The 19,352-nt window shown below is 32.8% G+C and overlaps 2 long non-coding RNA genes across 5 annotated transcripts; both read left to right on the top strand.

Annotated features, from left to right (window-relative positions):
• Nucleotides 1–2,833: 2,833 nt before the first annotated feature.
• On the top strand, nucleotides 2,834–5,214 carry LOC130589695 (uncharacterized). The gene is made up of 2 exons (XR_008967324.1): nucleotides 2,834–3,459; nucleotides 4,622–5,214. It is a non-coding gene; the product is annotated as an uncharacterized LOC130589695 (long non-coding RNA).
• A 263-nt stretch (nucleotides 5,215–5,477) lies between these two features.
• LOC104884906 (uncharacterized) lies at nucleotides 5,478–13,765 on the top strand. 4 transcript variants are annotated; one of them, XR_008967322.1, is made up of 3 exons: nucleotides 5,478–7,564; nucleotides 9,485–11,655; nucleotides 13,631–13,765. It is a non-coding gene; the product is annotated as an uncharacterized LOC104884906 (long non-coding RNA). The 4 variants fall into 4 exon arrangements; XR_008967320.1 differs by having other exon boundaries at nucleotides 13,609–13,765; XR_008967323.1 differs by lacking the exon at nucleotides 13,631–13,765 and adding an exon at nucleotides 12,891–13,408.
• The last annotated feature ends 5,587 nt before the right edge of the window (nucleotides 13,766–19,352 follow it).

The raw sequence follows: 19,352 nt of genomic DNA, 5'->3' as shown, positions 1-19,352 counted from the left end.
ATCCTGCTGCGGACATGTTTGAAAGATTACCTAAGATTAAGCTATCATACATTAAGGGACAAGCTGACCCTACCTTCTTAGAGAGTTGGATTAAAGAGTTTGAAAAAACATTTGGGGTTGTGAATGTCCTAAAACTAAGGAAGTAGGTCAAGTTGTATTATATTTGAAAGATGAGTTGACTTATGGTGGAAAGAGAATGGTACTAGACTTAGTGTTGTTGAAGGTGTTATTTCCCTAGGAACACTACAAGAGGGGGGGGGTGAATTGTAGTGTAGAAATAAACGTAACTTTTTGGCGGAAATTAAAACTTAAACGAATAAACAAGCTAGAGGAACACAAGGGATTTTTACGAGGAAAAACTTCGTGGGCCCAACAAGAAGAAACAACCTCGACCACTAGGGATTTTAAACTCAACTCTTTCACTAATTAGGCAAAACAACTTTGTTACAACCTAATTCTAACTCGAGCCACGCCTTGAGTTCCTAAACTCAAGTTCCTGAGCCACTGTTCCCTTAACAGTAGTTCCTCTCAACTTCACTTGAAGTTCTCTCACTCATACAAGCTTCACTCAAAGCTTCTCTCTTACAGAACTTCACTCAAAGTCCCCTTACCCCAAAAACCAAAATACAATTGATCGAAATAAGCTTAGTGGAATTAGAGTAAGAAAGCAAAAGAACAAATGGCTATTATGAGAGAATGAAGGCACTGCCACTTAATTAATTAAACTCACTTAATTACTTAGTCAGACACACTTTGGAACTCATTTAGACTTCAATATTTATAGTGATAATCACAATGAACGTGGGAGTAAAACTCGATTACATGTTAAGTCCATTAACCCATGATGTTCTTCCCCTAAGGAACACGTTTCTCATCATGTCCCATGATCCCATGATCTCAATATGAACGTGGATATATTTTAGCCACAACTCCTAAGTACTAGGAGTTCCTTGAGCTTTATCCAAAAATCAGTTAGTTATAAAAACAGCTTTATCATTAAAACTGAATTTTTAGTCTTTAAGAAAATAATATCTTTTAAACAAATTCTTTATAAAACCGGATATTATTTTCTATATATTTCCGAAAAAAAAATCTTTTCCTTAAACAGATTTTCTTTTTGAAACTGATTTTATCATTTAAACTGATTTGAAATTAGATAAAACTAATTTCCTATAATTTAGGCATGACTTACTCAATTTCATAATTGTACCGTTATACTTTTGCACGCCTAAGTCTAGTTCCTTTTATAAACCAAGTTCCTTTAACAGATTCGTTTAGTGCCACTTATTTGTTCCTTAGAAAGGAACAAACCTCATTCTCAAATAAAACTACCACTGTTCCTTACCATCCTTACTTTGTTCCTTTACACTGGAACTAGAAAATAAAAACCTAGCTTTTATTTTCTTGATCCAATGCTTGCCCAGTATCAACTTATAGAAACTTCTTTACTTAGCCTTTGTAATCTCTCTTGACTACTTCCTTGACTTCGTATTCTCCCAGTTCCTTTCATTGATACTTAAACATCATACACTTAAATAACTCATTAGTTCACTACTTAGTTTGCATCTTTGTTTCCTTTGTCATCATCAAAACTAGGGTTCAACAATTTTCCCCTTTTTGATGATGAAACAAAGTACAACTAAATAACAATAACATATATAGAGTGAATGAAAATGATAAAATAAAAAGAAGAAAATGAAATAAAACACAATTATGTAAGTAACTGAATTTTGATTTCATTTACCTTAACATATTTTTGATTTTTTATTTACTTTGGAAAATGAAAAATAAAACACAATTATGTAAGTAACTGAATTTTGATTTTTCATTTACCTTAACCTATTTTTGATTTTTGATTTACCTTATCCTATTTTTGATTTTTGATTTTTAATTTCACAGATTTTCAGTTTATGTAGTTTTTCAGTTTATGTACTGTTTGTTTCTTAAATCCTTTCCCCCTTTGTCATCCTAAAAAAGAATAGACTCTGCATGAATTGATGAATTGATTTAACACCTTAAGACCATAAGCAAGCACCATTATTGATTAATGTAACAGCCCAAATATCTTAAACCGGATTAAGTAAAAGCTAGTCATTTGTTTTAAATTACTCATGATATTCTAGTATACCTTGATGTATTTTGTTAAACAAATTGAGTTTTTAAAGAAAAAAGGTTAAAAAAAAATTAAAAAAAAAATTATTGCACCTTCTGTGGCTTATGTTGGGAATGCCACCTTATTTCTTTGTTGTCAAATTTTCACAACTCCTCATTAAAGATAGAAGGAACTCATAGTCTCATACCCAATTTTCTCCTTATTCATTCACGGTGATATCTCTCAATCCTCTGTTCTGTCCGTCAAATTCAAGCAGCATAATCTCATTTTTTAGCCATTGTTCCTTCATCAAAGTTGTAGATCTCTTCGAGTTATTGAATTTAGGCTGAAAAATTTCTTCAATCGGAGTTCGGAGCTAGGAGTTATGATCTCTGGAAGTTGTAGTTGTTTGCTTGCCACTGTTTCAGCGTTTTTCTCTCTCCTCTTTTTCGTGGATGCTGCTAATGATTTGTTGGTGTTTTGGCTGTTGCATGTTGTTGTTGTCAAAGAATTATTTCTTTTGCTTCTGTCCCATCGGTGCTGCTACTGTTTTCCGGTCCTCTTCGCCGGCGAGCTACCACCATCGATGCTGTGCGCGTCGTGTTGATTGGCTGAATTGAGTTCTTGTGTCTTGTTGTTTGTGAATTCCAAAAATCAGGTATAACAATTAAGTTTTCAATATATATTTTTCTAAAGATATAATTATTGTTGTTTGATTCAATCAAATTGTTAAGCTGATCATGATTATGTTGGTAAACTTTTATTTTATATTGTAGCTTCCAAACTTTGTTCTGTCAGGAAGTTTTAAGTATATTTGTATACTTATAAACAATACCAAGTTTTAAGAGAAGATGTTTATAATTCAGAATATAATGGAACTAATAATCAAGATGGATATTATGTTCCAAACAAGTAACTTGCTGTGTTTTCTTTTCAATGGATTCAAGTGAGTTTTTAAGAGCAATTTGATGATCTTGTTACGAAAATCAGATATGATAAAAGTTTGTTCAACTTAAAGATTAAACCTTTCCTATTTATTTAATGGGTTGGGTTGAGGTTTATAAATTGTATTTATATTTCTTAAGTTAGTTTATGAAGTCAAATTATCATAAGACATGTTGTTTGGAGTTAGAGATTGATATAGTGAATTGGATTAGTAGAATGGTTTGTAAATAAGCAGTTGTGGGTAGTTCATGAAAGAGGTTAGAAGGTATGAGAAAGTTAATTTCTTTATCTAATTGTAGTAAGGATGTTAATTGTTGTTCATATTATTGTGAGGTGATTGATGGAGATTGATAAAGAATTTAGAGATGTCGGACCCTTGAAGATTATAATGGAATCGAGCGTTCTTTGGGGAAATGAAGGAGGTACACACATGTCCTTTCACTTTCCAAATATATTATTGATATTCCGATTGATCATATAAACTATATAAGTTGATCTTGATATGTTTTCATAAGTTAAACTTTTGTTGAATTATAAATGTGATTTGTGTACTATATGGTTTGTGAAATACATGTTTATGAGTTTTAAGACAAAGGTAGAACTAAATCGCAGGTTAAGTTCTATTGTCTATAAGTTATGTTATATGTTTTATGTTTTTACTAAAGTAGGCGTATGACTTATTTCAAGTACATGTAAGTTATAAATGGATTTGATTCTAGAGTGAGATATCAAATATAATCGATATATTTATTAGAGATATTAGGAATTTAGATTATGTATGTGAATCATAGATAGATGTTTGTGATGGGATTCATTATGACTATAATATGAGTCTTCAAAAGGAAGGAGTTTCTGATATACATTTTGAGGATTTTATCTTTCAGTTTCTCTAAGTTCAAAAAAAAAAAAAACAAATTATTGTGTTATATGTTTCTGAGGAAAAGACATCCAGATTATGAGTAAATTATATTCTTTAAAAGCACCTTTAGACATCGAGAATTTACGGTATTATTGGAGCCAGCAATAAACCATTTGGGATATTAGATTTAATATGAAATTGTAAAGTTATAAGTAAGTTTTCTGAATGTGTTTTGGGGAGGAAGAGAACTTCAGACTGAAGGATATGTCATATTATTGAGATATAGTCTTTAGAGAATTTCGAATCCTTGAAAATGGATTTTGTAAGATAGGAAATACATGTTGGAGATGGTTATAAGTTTGATGGATTGCTAAATAGGATTAAATGGAAAGGTTATTTTTGGAAAAGAGCATTTGTGTTTTAGATATAAAGTTTATATAGAATAATGAACTCTAAATTGGAGACATGATCTTTTGGGTAAGCAATGTTTTGTTTTGGAGAATCCTTTATGGAAATGAAGCATAGCTTCTTTAAAGTCGGTATTGAAAAAGAATTAGGCAAAGAATTTTTATAAGGCTAATTTATACCAAGTTACTAAAATATTATGTAAGCAAATTAATTTGGGTATATCTAATACCCGAAAGTGATTTTATTATGACAATTTGAGATTTATGAATATGAATTTTCGAAAATATTAATTTATGATTCTGTTTTATGAGGGGAAGAAGCTGCTAAAGCAGTGACGTACAACATTTGTGGAGAAGGTTTGCTCATTATGTGTTAGAGCGGGTATTGCTCTGGAGCGGATATTGCTCCGTTATGTGAGGGTCATGACCTAAAAGTCTTGCAAGCAGTACAAAATGGAAGAGGGAGACGTCCCTTGTATAAAGCTTAGAGAATTCGCCTGAAAGGCAACTCTATTCGTGTTCTCTTCTCCAGTATAATATGATTTCTGAAAGAAAATAGAATATGTATATGAGTATTCGAGTGGTTTGTGGAAAGTTATTTCTAACTTTAATTTCTGAAATAATGTTTTACTCACCCAAGTTTTAGAGTTCATGCGCCAATATTGGAAATGATTATCAAGGAACTTGTTAGGAATTTATGCAGGAGTTAACTATGATATACATATGGATTAAAGGTTTTTGGATCATATGGATTGAATGTCTTTGTGTATGATCCACAGAAGTGGGAGAGATTTATTGACGTAAGGTATGTTAGAGTTGACTTTGAAGGATCGTATTAGTTCTATGGAAGTAGCATTACAAACCGTGTTCAAATATTTATCATATACTTCTTTATTTATGACTTCGATGTATCTTGATTGCAAATATCTTGAAAAAATCTTGATTACAATTGTTTTATACGATAAGTTTAAATCTGTAAATACGTTTTTAAGCCACTGAAAAGATGTTCTGGTTGGACAGTGTGTACTCAGTATTCCTGATTTTGTTCTTGGAACCTGCCCTGGTGGGGGCAGAGTTCATTGTTAGTGATCTTGCAGGTTCGTATGTGGAAAGCTCGGAATGGAGTAAAAGGAAGAATTTAAGTATCACGGTTATAATGAATGTAAGGTTCCGAGGTTGTATTTGGATTATTTTCCTTATTTATGAATAAATTATTATATTGCTTTAAGAGTCGAGCAAGGTATTATGTAATATGTTATTTGGTTATTGAGGATGATTTGTTGTGGGCCTGACCCACAGGTCCAGGATCGTTTTATAGATTATGTTACAGGTGAGTGAATATTATTTGAGGTTATTAAGCGTTAATTGTAATTAGTGAATCTTAAGTATGTTTAGCTAGCAGCTTGGAAGTGCGGGCTGTTACAGGTGGTATCAGAGCATGGTTGTTTCGGAGTTGTCGTGATCTCCATATCATGACATATTGATTAAGAAGGATATTTGGGAATGTTTGAAATCGATTTGGGTTATTAGTTAATTGAAAATGAGAAATTAAAGGTTTAGTGTTGTGAAATTTGCAAAAGTGGAAAGTCTATTGGGTTTTAGATTTGAGTGGCTATAAGAGAAAGATTGAATTATATTGATTGAGACTGCAAAAAGTTAGGAAATATTTCTTTTGAGATATTATAGTTCGTTATGAGTTCTGAGCTAATTTTTGTGAAAATGTTTTATGTGATGTATTCGTTTTGAAATGATTTAAAGTTTTATTTTTCTAAATTTCGAGGACGAAATTTATTTTTAGGGTGGTAGAATGTAACAACCCAAATATTTTAAGCAAGTTTAAGTAAAAGCTAGTTATTTGTTTTAAATTAATCATGATATTCTAGTATACCTTGATGTATTTTGTTAAACAAATTGAGTTTTTAAAGAGAAAGGATAAAAAAAATTAAAAAAAAATGTTTGCACCTTCTGTGGCTTATGTTGGGAATGCCACCTTATTTCTTTGTTGTCAAATTTTCACAACTCCTCATTAAAGATAGAAGGAACTCATAGTCTCATACCCAATTTTCTCCATATTCCTTCACGGTGATATCTCTCCATCCTCTGTTCTGTCCGTCAAATTCAAGCAGCATACTCTCATTTTTTAGCCTTTGTTCCTTCATCAAAGTTGTAGATCTCTTCGAGTTATTGAATTTAGGCTGAAAAATTTCTTCAATCGGAGTTCGGAGCTAGGAGTTATGATCTCTGGAAGTTGTAGTTGTTTGCTGCCACTGTTTCAGTGTTTTTCTCTCTCCTCTTTTTCGTGGATGCTGCTGCCACCTGATTTGTTGGTGTTGTGGCTGTTGCATGTTGTTGTTGTCAAAGAATTATTTCTTTTGCTTCTGTCCCATCGGTGCTGCTACTGTTTTCCGGTCCTCTTCGCCGGCGAGCTACCACCATCGATGTTGTGCGCGTCGTGTTGATTGGCTGAATTGAGTTCTTGTGTCTTGTTGTTTGTGAATTCAAAAATTAGGTATAACAATTAAGTTTTCATATATATGATTTTCTAAAGATATAATTATTGTTGTTTGATTCAATTCAAATTGTTAAAGCTGATCATGATTTATGTTGGTAAACTTTTATTTTATATTGTAGCTTCCAACTTACTTTGTTCTGTCAGGAAGTTTTAAGTATATTTGTATACTTATAAACAATACCAAGTTTTAAGAGAAGATGTTTATAATTCAGAATATAGTGGAACTAATAATCAAGATGGATATTATGTTCCAAACAAGTAACTTGCTGTGTTTTCTTTTAATGGATTCAAGTGGGTTTTGTAAGAGCAATTTGATGATCTTGTTACGAAAATCAGATATGATAAAAGTTTGTTCAACTTAAAGATTAAATCATTCCTATTTATTTAATGGGTTGGGTTGAGGTTTATAAATTGTATTTATATTTCTTAAGTTAGTTTATGAAGTCAAATTATCATAAGCCATGTTGTTTGATAGTATCCTCTGTGGATTAGAATGAGGTTAATTGGAGTTAGAGATTGATATAGTGAATTGGATTAGTAGAATGGTTTGTAAATAAGGAGTTGTGGGTAGTTCATGAAAGAGGTTAGAAGATATGAGAAAGTTAATTTCTTTATCTAATTGATAGTAAGGATGTTAATTGTTGTTCATATTATTGTGAGGTGATTGTTGGAGATTGATAAAGAATTTAGAGATGTCGGACACTTGAAGATTATAATGGAATCGAGCGTTCTTTGGGGAAATGAAGGAGGTACACACATGTCCTTTCACTTTCCAAATATATTATTGATATTCCGATTCATCATATAAACTATATAAGTTGATCTTGATATGTTTTCATAAGTTAAACTTTTGTTGAATTAAAAATGTGATTCGTGTACTATATGGTTTGTGAAATACATGTTTATGTGTTCTAAGACAAAGGTAGAACTAAATCGCAGGTTAAGTTCTATTGTCTATAAGTTATGTTATATGTTTTATGTTTTCACTAAAGTAGGCGTATGACTTATTTCAAGTACATGTAAGTTATAAATGGATTTGATTCTAGAGTGAGATATCGAATATAATAGATATATTTATTAGAGATATTAGGAATTTAGATTATGTATGCGAATCATAGATAGATGTTTGTGATGGGATTCATTATGACTATAATATGAGTCTTCAAAAGGAAGGAGTTTCTGATATAAATTTTGAGGATTTTATCTTTTGGTTTCTCTAAGTTCAAAAAAAAAAAAAAACAAATTATTGTGTTATATGTTTCTGAGGAAAAGACATCCAGATTATGAGTAAATTATATTCTTTAAAAGCACCTTTAGACATTGGGAATTTACGGTATTATTGGAGCCAGCAATAAACCATTTGGGATATTAGATTTAATATGAAATTGTAAAGTTATAAGTAAGTTTTCTGAATGTGTTTTGGGGAGGAAGAGAACTTCAGACTGAAGGATATGTCATATTATTGAGATATAGTCTTTAGAGAATTTCGAATCCTTGAAAATGGATTTTGTAAGATAGGAAATACATGTTGGAGATGGTTATAAGTTTGATGGATTGCTAAATAGGATTAAATGGAAAGGTTATTCTTGGTAAAGAGCATTTGTGTTTTAGATATAAAGTTTATATAGAATAATGAACTCTAAATTGGAGACATGATCTTTTGGGTAAGCAATATTTGTTTTGGAGAATCCTTTATGGAAATGAAGCATAGCTTCTTTAAAGTCAGTATTGAAAAAGAATTAGGCAAAGAATTTTTCATAATGGCTGATTTATACCAAGTTACTAAAATATTATGCAAGCAAATTAATTTGGGTATATCTAATACCCGAAAGTGATTTTATTATGACAATTTGAGATTGATGAATATGAATTTTCGAAAATATTAATTTATGATTCTGTTTTATGAGGGGAAGAAGCTGCTAAAGCAGTGACGTACAACATTTGTGGAGCAGGTTTGCTCATTATGTGTTAGAGCGGGTATTGCTATGGAGTGGATATTGCTCCGTTATGTGAGGGTCATGACCTAAAAGTCTTGCAAGCAGTACAAAATGAAAGAGGGAGACGTCCCTTGTATAAAGCTTAGAGAATTCGCCTGAAAGGCAACTCTATTCGTGTTCTCTTCTCCAGTATAATATGATTTCTGAAAGAAAATAGAATATGTATATGAGTATTCGAGTGGTTTGTGGAAAGTTATTTCTAACTTTAATTTCTGAAATAATGTTTTACTCACCCAAGTTTTAGAGTTCATGCGCCAATTTTGGAAATGATTATCAAGGAACTTGTTAGGAATTTATACAGGAGTTAACTATGATATACATATGGATTAAAGGTTTTTGGATCATATGGATTGAATGTCTTTGTGTATGATCCACAGAAGTGGGAGAGAATTATTGACGTAAGGTATGTTAGAGTTGACTTCGAAGGATCGTATTAGTTCTATGGAAGTAGCATTACAAACCGTGTTCAAATATTTATTATATACTTCTTTATTTATGACTTCGATGTATCTTGATTGCAAATGTCTTGAAAAAAATCTTGATTACAATTGTTTTATAAGATAAGTTTAAATCTGTAAATACGTTTTTAAGCCACTGAAAAGATGTTCTGGTTGGATAGTGTGTACTCAGTTTTCCTGATTTTGTTCTTGGAACCTGCCCTGGTGGGGGCAGAGTTCATTGTTAGTGATCTTGCAGGTAGGTATGTGGAAAGCTCGGAATGGAGTAAAAGGAAGAATTTAAGTATCAAGGTTATAATGAGATGTAAGGGTTCCGAGGTTGTATTTGGGATTATTTTTCCTTATTTATGAATAAATTATTATATTGCTTTAAGAGTCGAGCAAGGTATTATGTAATATGTTATTTGGTTATTGAGGATGATTTGTTGTGGGCCTGACCCACAGGTCCAGGATCGTTTTATAGATTATGTTACAGGTGAGTGAATATTATTCGAGGTTATTAAGCGTTAATTGTAATTAGTGAATCTTAAGTATGTTTAGCTAGCAGCTCGGAAGTGCGGGCTGTTACAGGTGGTATCAGAGCATGGTTGTTTCGGAGTTGTCGTGATCTCCATATCATGACATATTGATTAAGAAGGATATTTGGGAATGTTTGAAATTGATTTGGGTTATTAGTTAATTGAAAATAAGAAATTAAAGGTTGAGTGTTGTGAAATTTGCAAAAGTGGAAAGTCTATTGGGTTTTAGATTTGAGTGGCTATAAGAGAAAGATTGAATTATATTGATTGAGACTGCAAAAAGTTAGGAAAATTTTCTTTTGAGATATTATAGTTCGTTATGAGTTCTGAGCTAATTTTTGTGAAAATGTTTTATGTGATGTATTCGTTTTGAAATGATTTAAAGTTTTATTTTTCTAAATTTCGAGGACGAAATTTATTTTTAGGGTGGTAGAATGTAACAGCCCAAATATCTTAAGCAAGTTTAAGTAAAAGCTAGTTATTTGTTTTAAATTAATCATGATATTCTAGTATACCTTGATGTATTTTGTTAAACAAATTGAGTTTTTAAAGAGAAATGATAAAAACAAATTAAAAAAAAAATGTTGCACCTTCTGTGGCTTATGTTGGGAATGCCACCTTATTTCTTTGTTATCAAATTTTCACAACTCCTCATTGAAGATAGAAGGAACTCATAGTCTCATACCCAATTTTCTCCTTATTCATTCACGGTGATATCTCTCAATCCTCTGTTCTGTCTGTCAAATTCAAGCAGCATACTCTCATTTTTTGGTCTTTGTTCCTTCATCAAAGTTGTAGATCTCTTCGAGTTATTGAATTTAGGCTGAAAAATTTCTTCAATCGGAGTTCGGAGCTAGGAGTTATGATCTCTGGAAGTTGTAGTTGTTTGCTGCCACTGTTTCAGAGTTTTTCTCTCTCCTCTTTTTCGTGGATACTGCTGCCACCTGATTTGTTGGTGTTGTGGCTGTTGCATGTTGTTGTTGTCAACGAATTCTTTCTTTTGCTTCTGTCCCATCGGTGCTGCTACTGTTTTCCGGTCCTCTTCGCCGGCGAGCTACCACCATCGATGTTGTGCGCGTCGTGTTGATTGGCTGAATTGAGTTCTTGTGTCTTGTTGTTTGTGAATTCCAAAATCATATATGATTTTCTAAAGATATAATTATTGTTGTTTGATTCAATTCAAATTGTTAAAGCTGATCATGATTTATGTTGGTAAACTTTTATTTTACATTGTAGCTTCCAAATTACTTTGTTCTGTCAGGAAGTTTTAAGTATATTTGTATACTTATAAACAATAACAAGTTTTAAGAGAAGATGTTTATAATTCCGAATATAGTGGAACTAATAATCAAGATGGATATCATGTTCCAAACAAGTAACTTGCTGTGTTTTCTTTTCAATGGATTCAAGTGAGTTTTGTAAGAGCAAATTGATGATCTTGTTACGAAAATCAGATATGATAAAAGTTTGTTCAACTTAAAGATTAAACCTTTCCTATTTATTTAATGGGTTGGGTTGAGGTTTATAAATTGTATTTATATTTCTTAAGTTAGTTTATGAAGTCAAATTATCATAAGCCATGTTGTTTGATAGTATCATCTGTGAATTAGAATGAGGTTAATTGGAGTTAGAGATTGATATAGTGAATTGGATTGGTAGAATGGTTTGTAAATAAGGAGTTGTGGGTAGTTCATGAAAGAGGTTAGAAGGTATGAGAAGGTTAATTTCTTTATCTAATTGGTAGTAAGGATGTTAATTGTTGTTCATATTGTTGTGAGGTGATTGTTGGAGATTGATAAAGAATTTAGAGATGTCGGACCCTTGAAGATTATAATGGAATCGAGCGTTCTTTGGGGAAATGAAGGAGGTACACACATGTCCTTTCACTTTCCAAATATATTATTGATATTCCGATTGATCATATAAACTATATAAGTTGATCTTGATATGTTTTCATAAGTTAAACTTTTGTTGAATTAAAAATGTGATTTGTGTACTATATGGTTTGTGAAATACATGTTTATGTGTTTTAAGACAAAGGTAGAACTAAATCGCAGGTTAAGTTCTATTGTCTATAAGTTATGTTATATGTTGTATGTTTTCACTAAAGTAGGCGTATGACTTATTTCAAGTACATGTAAGTTATAAATGGATTTGATTCTAGAGTGAGATATCAAATATAATCGATATATTTATTAGAGATATTAGGAATTTAGATTATGTTTGTGAATCATAGATAGATGTTTGTGATGGGATTCATTATGACTATAATATGAGTCTTCAAAACGAAGGAGTTTCTGATATAAATTTTGAGGATTTTATCTTTCGGTTTCTCTAAGTTAAAAAAAAAAACTAATTATTGTGTTATATGTTTGCGAGGAAAAGACATCCAGATTATGAGTAAATTATATTCTTGAAAAGCACCTTTAGACATTCTCTGGAAGAAACTACTTTGGTTTTGGTATACATTGGGAATTTACGGTATTATTGGAGCCAGCAATAAACCATTTGGGATATTAGATTTAATATGAAATTGTAAAGTTATAAGTAAGTTTTTCTGAATGTGTTTTTGGGAGGAAGAGAACTTCAGACTGAAGGATATGTCATATTATTGAGATATAGTCTTTAGAGAATTTTGAATCCTTGAAAATGGATTTTGTAAGATAGGAAATACATGTTGGAGATGGTTATAAGTTTGATGGATTGCTAAATAGGATTAAATGGAAAGGTTATTCTTGGTAAAGAGCATTTGTGTTTTAGATATAAAGTTTATATAGAATAATGAACTCTAAATTGGAGACATGATCTTTTGGGTAAGCAATGTTTTGTTTTGGAGAATCCTTTATGGAAATGAAGCATAGCTTCTTTAAAGTCGGTATTGAAAAAGAATTAGGCAAAGAATTTTTTATAAAGGCTGATTTATACCAAGTTACTAAAATATTATGCAAGCAAATTAATTTGGGTATATTTAATACCCGAAAGTGATTTTATTATGACAATTTGAGATTTATGAATATGAATTTTCGAAAATATTAATTTATGATTCTGTTTTATGAGGGGAAGAAGCTGCTAAAGCAGTGACGTACAACATTTGTGGAGCAGGTTTGCTCATTATGTGTTAGAGCGGGTATTGCTATCGAGCGGATATTGCTCCGTTATGTGAGGGTCATGACCTAAAAGTCTTGCAAGCAGTACAAAATGGAAGAGGGAGATGTCCCTTGTATAAAGCTTAGAGAATTCACCTGAAAGGCAACTCTATTCGTGTTCTCTTCTCCAGTATAATATGATTTCTGAAAGAAAATAGAATATGTATATGAGTGTTCGAGTGGTTTGTGGAAAGTTATTTCTAACTTTAATTTCTGAAATAATGTTTTACTCACCCAAGTGTTAGAGTTCATGCGCCAATATTGGAAATGATTATCAAGGAACTTGTTAGGAATTTATGCAGGAGTTAACTATGATATACATATGGATTAAAGGTTTTTGGATCATATGGATTGAATGTCTTTGTGTATGATCCACAGAAGTGGGAGAGAATTATTGACGTAAGGTATGTTAGAGTTGACTTCGAAGGATCGTATTAGTTCTATGGAAGTAGCATTACAAACCGTGTTCAAATATCTATTATACACTTCTTTATTTATGACTTCGATGTATCTTGATTGCAAATGCCTTGAAAAAATCTTGATTACCATTGTTTTATAAGATAAGTTTAAATCTGTAAATACGTTTTTAAGCCACTGAAAAGATGTTCTGGTTGGACAGTGTGTACTCAGTTTTCCTTATTTTGTTCTTGGAACCTGCCCTGGTGGGGGCATAGTTCATTGTTAGTGATCTTGCAGGTTGGTATGTGGAAAGCTCGGAATGGAGTAAAAGGAAGAATTTAAGTATCAAGGTTATAATGAGATGTAAGGGTTCCGAGGTTGTATTTGGTATTATTTATCCTTATTTATGAATAAATTATTATATTGCTTTAAGAGTCGAGCAAGGTATTATGTAATATGTTATTTGGTTATTGAGGATGATTTGTTGTGGGCCTAACCCACAGGTCCAGGATCGTTTTATAGATTATGTTACAGGTGAGTGAATATTATTCGAGGTTATTAAACGTTAATTGTAATTAGTGAATCTTAAGTATGTTTAGCTAGCAGCTCGGAAGTGCGGGCTGTTACAATTAAGTTAGATTTTCAAAGAGGAAACTTGTTCAAACATCAATCACATAATACTAGCCATTCCAAGGAAGAAATTATGCATAAACATTCGGAAACTCAGACATAATAGCAAAAGTCATTGTTTATATATAGCACTTGTTCCATAACAAAACAAAGAAAGAAAAGAAAAAGTTAAACAAAAGTCTGTTTCTTGAAAAGGAAACAGGAACAACAACAAAAAAACTAAGAAAGGGAAGGGGAATGGTGTTCCTCTACAACTCTTCTTCACCACATCCTCTAGCTTCTTCATCACCACCCCATGGTTGAGTCCAACTTGTTCCTTCAACTCCTCAAAGCAAGGGCCATAGAGTCCATCTTCTTTTGTTGCGCAACCACGTATCACTTAGATCTTCATAAGATCTCTCATTTTATCAGTTTTAGCATCCAAAGTCCAGTGAAGTGATTATAAAATTTGATCATGTGTTGAAGGAAGACAAACATCATTTACCCAGCTACATCATCCGGAGATTCTTGTTCCTTACCCTTGGAACCTGAGGCAGAAGGTGGATTTTGGAAGGAACTGGAGGGGTGAATGGAAAGCGAAACAAAGGATTGTAAATTGGAGGAGAATGGTGGTGTTGGGGAAGAGTTGTGGAGGTGGAAGCAAAAGGATTGGTCCTTTTATTTCATCCTTCAACTGCTCAAACTGAAGGAACAGAGAAGGATGAGGGGAAATGGAGGTCATTTTGTGAAAGGAACAAGAGTTTGGAGATGGTGGAGTGGTTCCTTGAGAGTGAGGGTTCCTGTTCCTCATCCGAAAGGACTAAAGGAGAGTCCTGTTGGAAGGAACAGAAACATAGGAGCAATTTTAACGATGCTCTTCCTCACCTCTGAGGAACAGGAAATCTAGGCTTGTAGCAATGTGTTTGCGCCTCTTTGGTTTGGTTCCTCCGGCTTAGGAACAGGTTCCTCCAAGATAACATCATTATCTTCTTCTCTATGTCAATCTTAGGCATTTTCTTTTACTTGAGGAACTGGAGCTATTCTCCCTTGAATGATACTCCTTCTTGGACAGACAGACCAAGTCCATTTAGAGTCTCTCATTAAATGTTCCCTTGTTTACTCCTATGTAGTCCAACCAGTGAAGTCTTACTTCAAAGTGATGAAGTAAGAAGTTATCAAAGCACCTACCCAATCACACAATATTTTCAATACAGTGAGTAAGATGTTGATAAGAAGAGAAGGGAATTGATTTGAATGTGGTGGTCTAAGCAAAACATTAACACATATCCAAGAGACCCACTTCATTCCTCTTTTCAGTTCGAGGAATGAGTGCTCTCCATACCAAGTTAAATAGTACTTTGTGAAGGGGAGAGAGTAGGTTATGGTTAGTTTGTTTTGCCAGCAGTTCCTCCAAAATATTCTAAATTTTGTCTTGAGGAAAATTCGGAAAAGAAACAGTTCCTTTCCGTTTAAAGTACAAATCAGTTCCTTTGCAAGGAACTTCCCAACTTTGCCTAAGTGGCTTGATTAAACCTTAATTTTCTTTCCTCTAACCTCAGTTGTGCAAGACCATTAGTTTAAAAATTTGCACAAAATTCATCCATAGCTAAGGAACAAGGCATTGTTAAAGGCGAATTCAAACAAGAATTCCATGCCTTGTTCCTTTAGAATGGAGTTAATTCTGAAATTCACTTTATTGCCCATTCTAAATCGACGCAAAAACCCAAACATACCTAGATTCACTTCGTTCGACCCGTTTCTTGGAAGAGAAGAAACAGTTCCTTTGGAAGGAACAGGTGATTTCTTCTTCTTCCCCCTGAGATTGTTCCGGGGTTTCTTCTTCATCATCTTCCCCAATTAATTTTCTTCTATGCATGCTCCTTCTGGAGATTCTAATTGTTGTTCTTCTATGGGGTTTTCTTGAATTATGTCGGTTTCAAGGGTTTGTGTTGGAGAAGAAGATTTCCATTTTTGAAGTGTTGGTGTTTTTGATGTTGGAAAAGGAGAGTTTCTGAAGTTTTTGCCATGATTTGAGAAGAGTTTGGAGGTTTTTATGGAGTATCAAGAGGTGTGATGATTTCGGCTATGGTGAAGATAAAGTTGAGAGGAACACGGTTTTTAATGTGAATTAAGAGGAATTTTGCATGTAATAGTTTATGACACGCGGGAAAAAATAAAGCAAATAAAAATAAAAAGAAAAAGAAAACGAAAAGGTGATAAATAGAACAAGATTTAATTAAACTGTTCCCTTTTATTTTTGGATTTTTCGGATTTTTATGATTTTAATTTTTGAAAGAAAATAAATGCTAAGGAACTTGTGCTATAGGAACAACTAATGCTACATATCAATGTCCTTCATATCATGCATGTTTCTTGACCTTAGGAACAGTAAGGGGAGTATTATGTGACATTTGTGAGTTGTTTAATTTTTTTGAATTCATGTTTATGTTTTGCAACATTCCAATTTGCAATGGTCTTAGGCAATTAAACACAATTATTTTTAGCACACAAAGTCACTCAAATTGATTCAAACATGGGGGAATGACATAGGAACAATCACTTAATTTTTATTAACCCTAACTCAAGCCTTAATTTTTCATATCTATCCTTTGCAAAGGCTTAGTTAGATATCAGCAATCTGATTTCAGTTTGACAAAACTCAAGTTTAATCAAACCTTTTTCAACATTTTCTCTTAAAAAGTGATGTCTGATATGTATATGCTTTACTCTAGAATGATGCACTGGATCTTTAGAATACTATAGCACTTGTATTGTCACAATAAATAGGAACACATTCAAAGTTTATTCCATAGTCACTAAGTTGTTGTTTTATCCAAAGCATTTGAGAGCAACATGCAGCAGCGCTACATATTCTGCTTCAGCAGTGGATAAAGCAACTGTGTTTTGTTTCTTGGTACTCCAAGAAACTAAACTATGCAAGGAATTGTGCCATACCTGAGGTGCTTTTCCTATTTACAAGATCTCCAGCATAATCTGCATCTGCATATCCTTTTAGTTCGAATGTATCACTTCTTGGATAGTAGAGTCCAAGATCATCTGTTCCTTTAAGATATCTAAGAATTCTCTTACAGCAGTAGGTGAGACTCCTTTGGATTTGCTTGAAATCTAGCACACAAACCAACACTGAAAGCTATGTCTGGACGACTAGCAGTTAGATACAAAAGTGAACCAATCATTCCTCTATTTTGTTTGATCAACACTTGTTCCTATGGAGTCTTCATCTAATCTAGTTGAAGTTCCCATAGGAGTGTGATTTATCTTTGAATTTTCGAGGCCATATTTCTTTAATAGTTCCTTTATGTATTTTTGTTGGTGAACAATTATCCTTTTCAGTTTGTTTGATTTGTAGTCCAAGAAAGAAATTTAACTCACCCATCATACTCATTTCAAATTCATTGCTCATGAGACTTGAGAATTCTTTGCACAATGTTTCATTAGTAGCTCCGAATATGATGTCATCAACATATATTTGAACAAGCAAAATATCAGTTCCTTTAGATTTTAGGAACAAGGTTTTATCAACCTTTCCTCTTTTAAAAGTTTTCTAAAAGGAACTTTGATAATCTCTCATACCATGATCTAGGTGCTTGTTTTAACCCATAAAGAGCTTTATCAAGCTTGTAGACATGATTTGGGAGATTATTTTAAAGCCGGGGGTTGTTCAACATATACATCTTCGTTTAGATAGCCATTTAAAAATGCACACTTAACATCCATTTGATATATTTAAATCCCATGTAAGCAGCAAATGCAATTAAAATTCTAATGGCTTCTAATCTAGCTACAGGAGCAAAGGTTTCTTCATAATCATTCCTTCTTGTTGATTATAACCTTTTACTACAAGTCTAGCTTTGTTTCTTACAATGGTTCCATATTCATCTAGTTTGTTTCTAAACACCCATTTTAAGCCAATTACTTTTTGTTGTTTAGATGAGGAACTAGATGCCATACCTTGTTTCTTTCAAACTCATTTAATTCAGCTTGCATTGCAGTAATCCAATCAGAGTCAGTTAAGGCTTCTTCATGATTTCTTGGTTCCATCATTGATAGGAACGCATGAAATGCACAAAAGTTCCTTAACTGAGATCTAGTTTGCGTACCTTTGGATATGTCGCTGATTATGAGTTCCATGGATGTGACTTTTTGAATCTCCAAGGTTTTGGTTGAAACTCTCTTATAGGAACATGTTGTTCCTCATGAGTTCCTTGAGTAGATGAGGAACTCTGCTCAGTTGTTCCTCTGTTAGCCTCGGTGGACTCAGTTCCTTCATTTGAGGAACAGGAGCATCTTCTCCTCCTTGAGGAACAGGAACTCATTGATGTTATTTTCAAATTCCTCGTTCCTTTCCTCTTTCACTTCTTCTTCTTCTTGTGAATCTGCTGTTCTACTTGGTTGCTAACCCTATCTCATAGTCATCAACCTGTATGCTTGGATTTATTTGTCAGATTCATCAAAGATTACATGAATGCTTTCTTCAACACACATAGTTCTCTTGTTATATACTCTATAAGCTTTACTATGTGAGGAGTATCCTAAAAATGTTGCTTCATCACTCCTTGCATCAAATTTTCCAAGATTATTTTCCATTATTATGCACATAACATTTGCACCAAATGTTCTAAAATAGGTGATATTTGGTTTCTTTCCAAATAAAGTTCATAAGGAGTTTTATTAATGATAGGTCTCATCATGGCACGATTAATTATGTGACAAGCAGTATTAACAGCTTCAGCCCAAAAGTTCCTTGGAAGTTCACTAGCAATTAACATGGTTCTAGACATTTCCTCCAAAGTTCTATTTTTCCTTTCTACAACACCATTTTGTTGTGGCAGAAAAATTATGATCTAGGCCATTATCTCTGCTTTAAGTCATCAAATTTATAATTCTCGAATTCCTTGCCATGATCTGATCTAATGTGCATTATTTTATGCCACTTAGTTTTGAACTCTTTTAGCAAAGACAAGGAACTCATCATAAGTTTCATCTTTACTAGTGAGAAAAATAACCCACCTAGAGTAGTCATCTACAATCACAAGTACATACCTCTTTCCACTTCTGCTTTGAATTCTCATGGGTCCACATAAGTCCATATGAATTAATTCTAATGGTTTAGTGGTACTTACAATCGTTTTAGATTTGAAAGAGGATCTTACTTGTTTACCTCGTGCACATGCATCACAAACTTGATCAATATGAAATTTTATGGATGGTAATCCTAAAACAAGCTTTTGATCTAAGTTTCTCAAGTAATGAAAAGCTAGCATGTCCTAGACGCTTGTGCCAAAGAAGTGAATCATCTTCAATAACACTAAGACAAGTTAAATTGATTTGAGGAACAAGGTCTAGATCCACAATGTATGTGTTCCCTTTCCTTGTTCCTTCCAAGATA

Source organism: Beta vulgaris, chromosome 8 (assembly GCF_026745355.1).
Source record: "Beta vulgaris subsp. vulgaris cultivar EL10 chromosome 8, EL10.2, whole genome shotgun sequence".
Lineage (NCBI taxonomy): Eukaryota > Viridiplantae > Streptophyta > Magnoliopsida > Caryophyllales > Amaranthaceae > Beta > Beta vulgaris.
The sequence above is the reverse complement of the archived record's forward strand: the minus strand, read 5'-3'. Positions and strand labels throughout refer to the sequence as shown.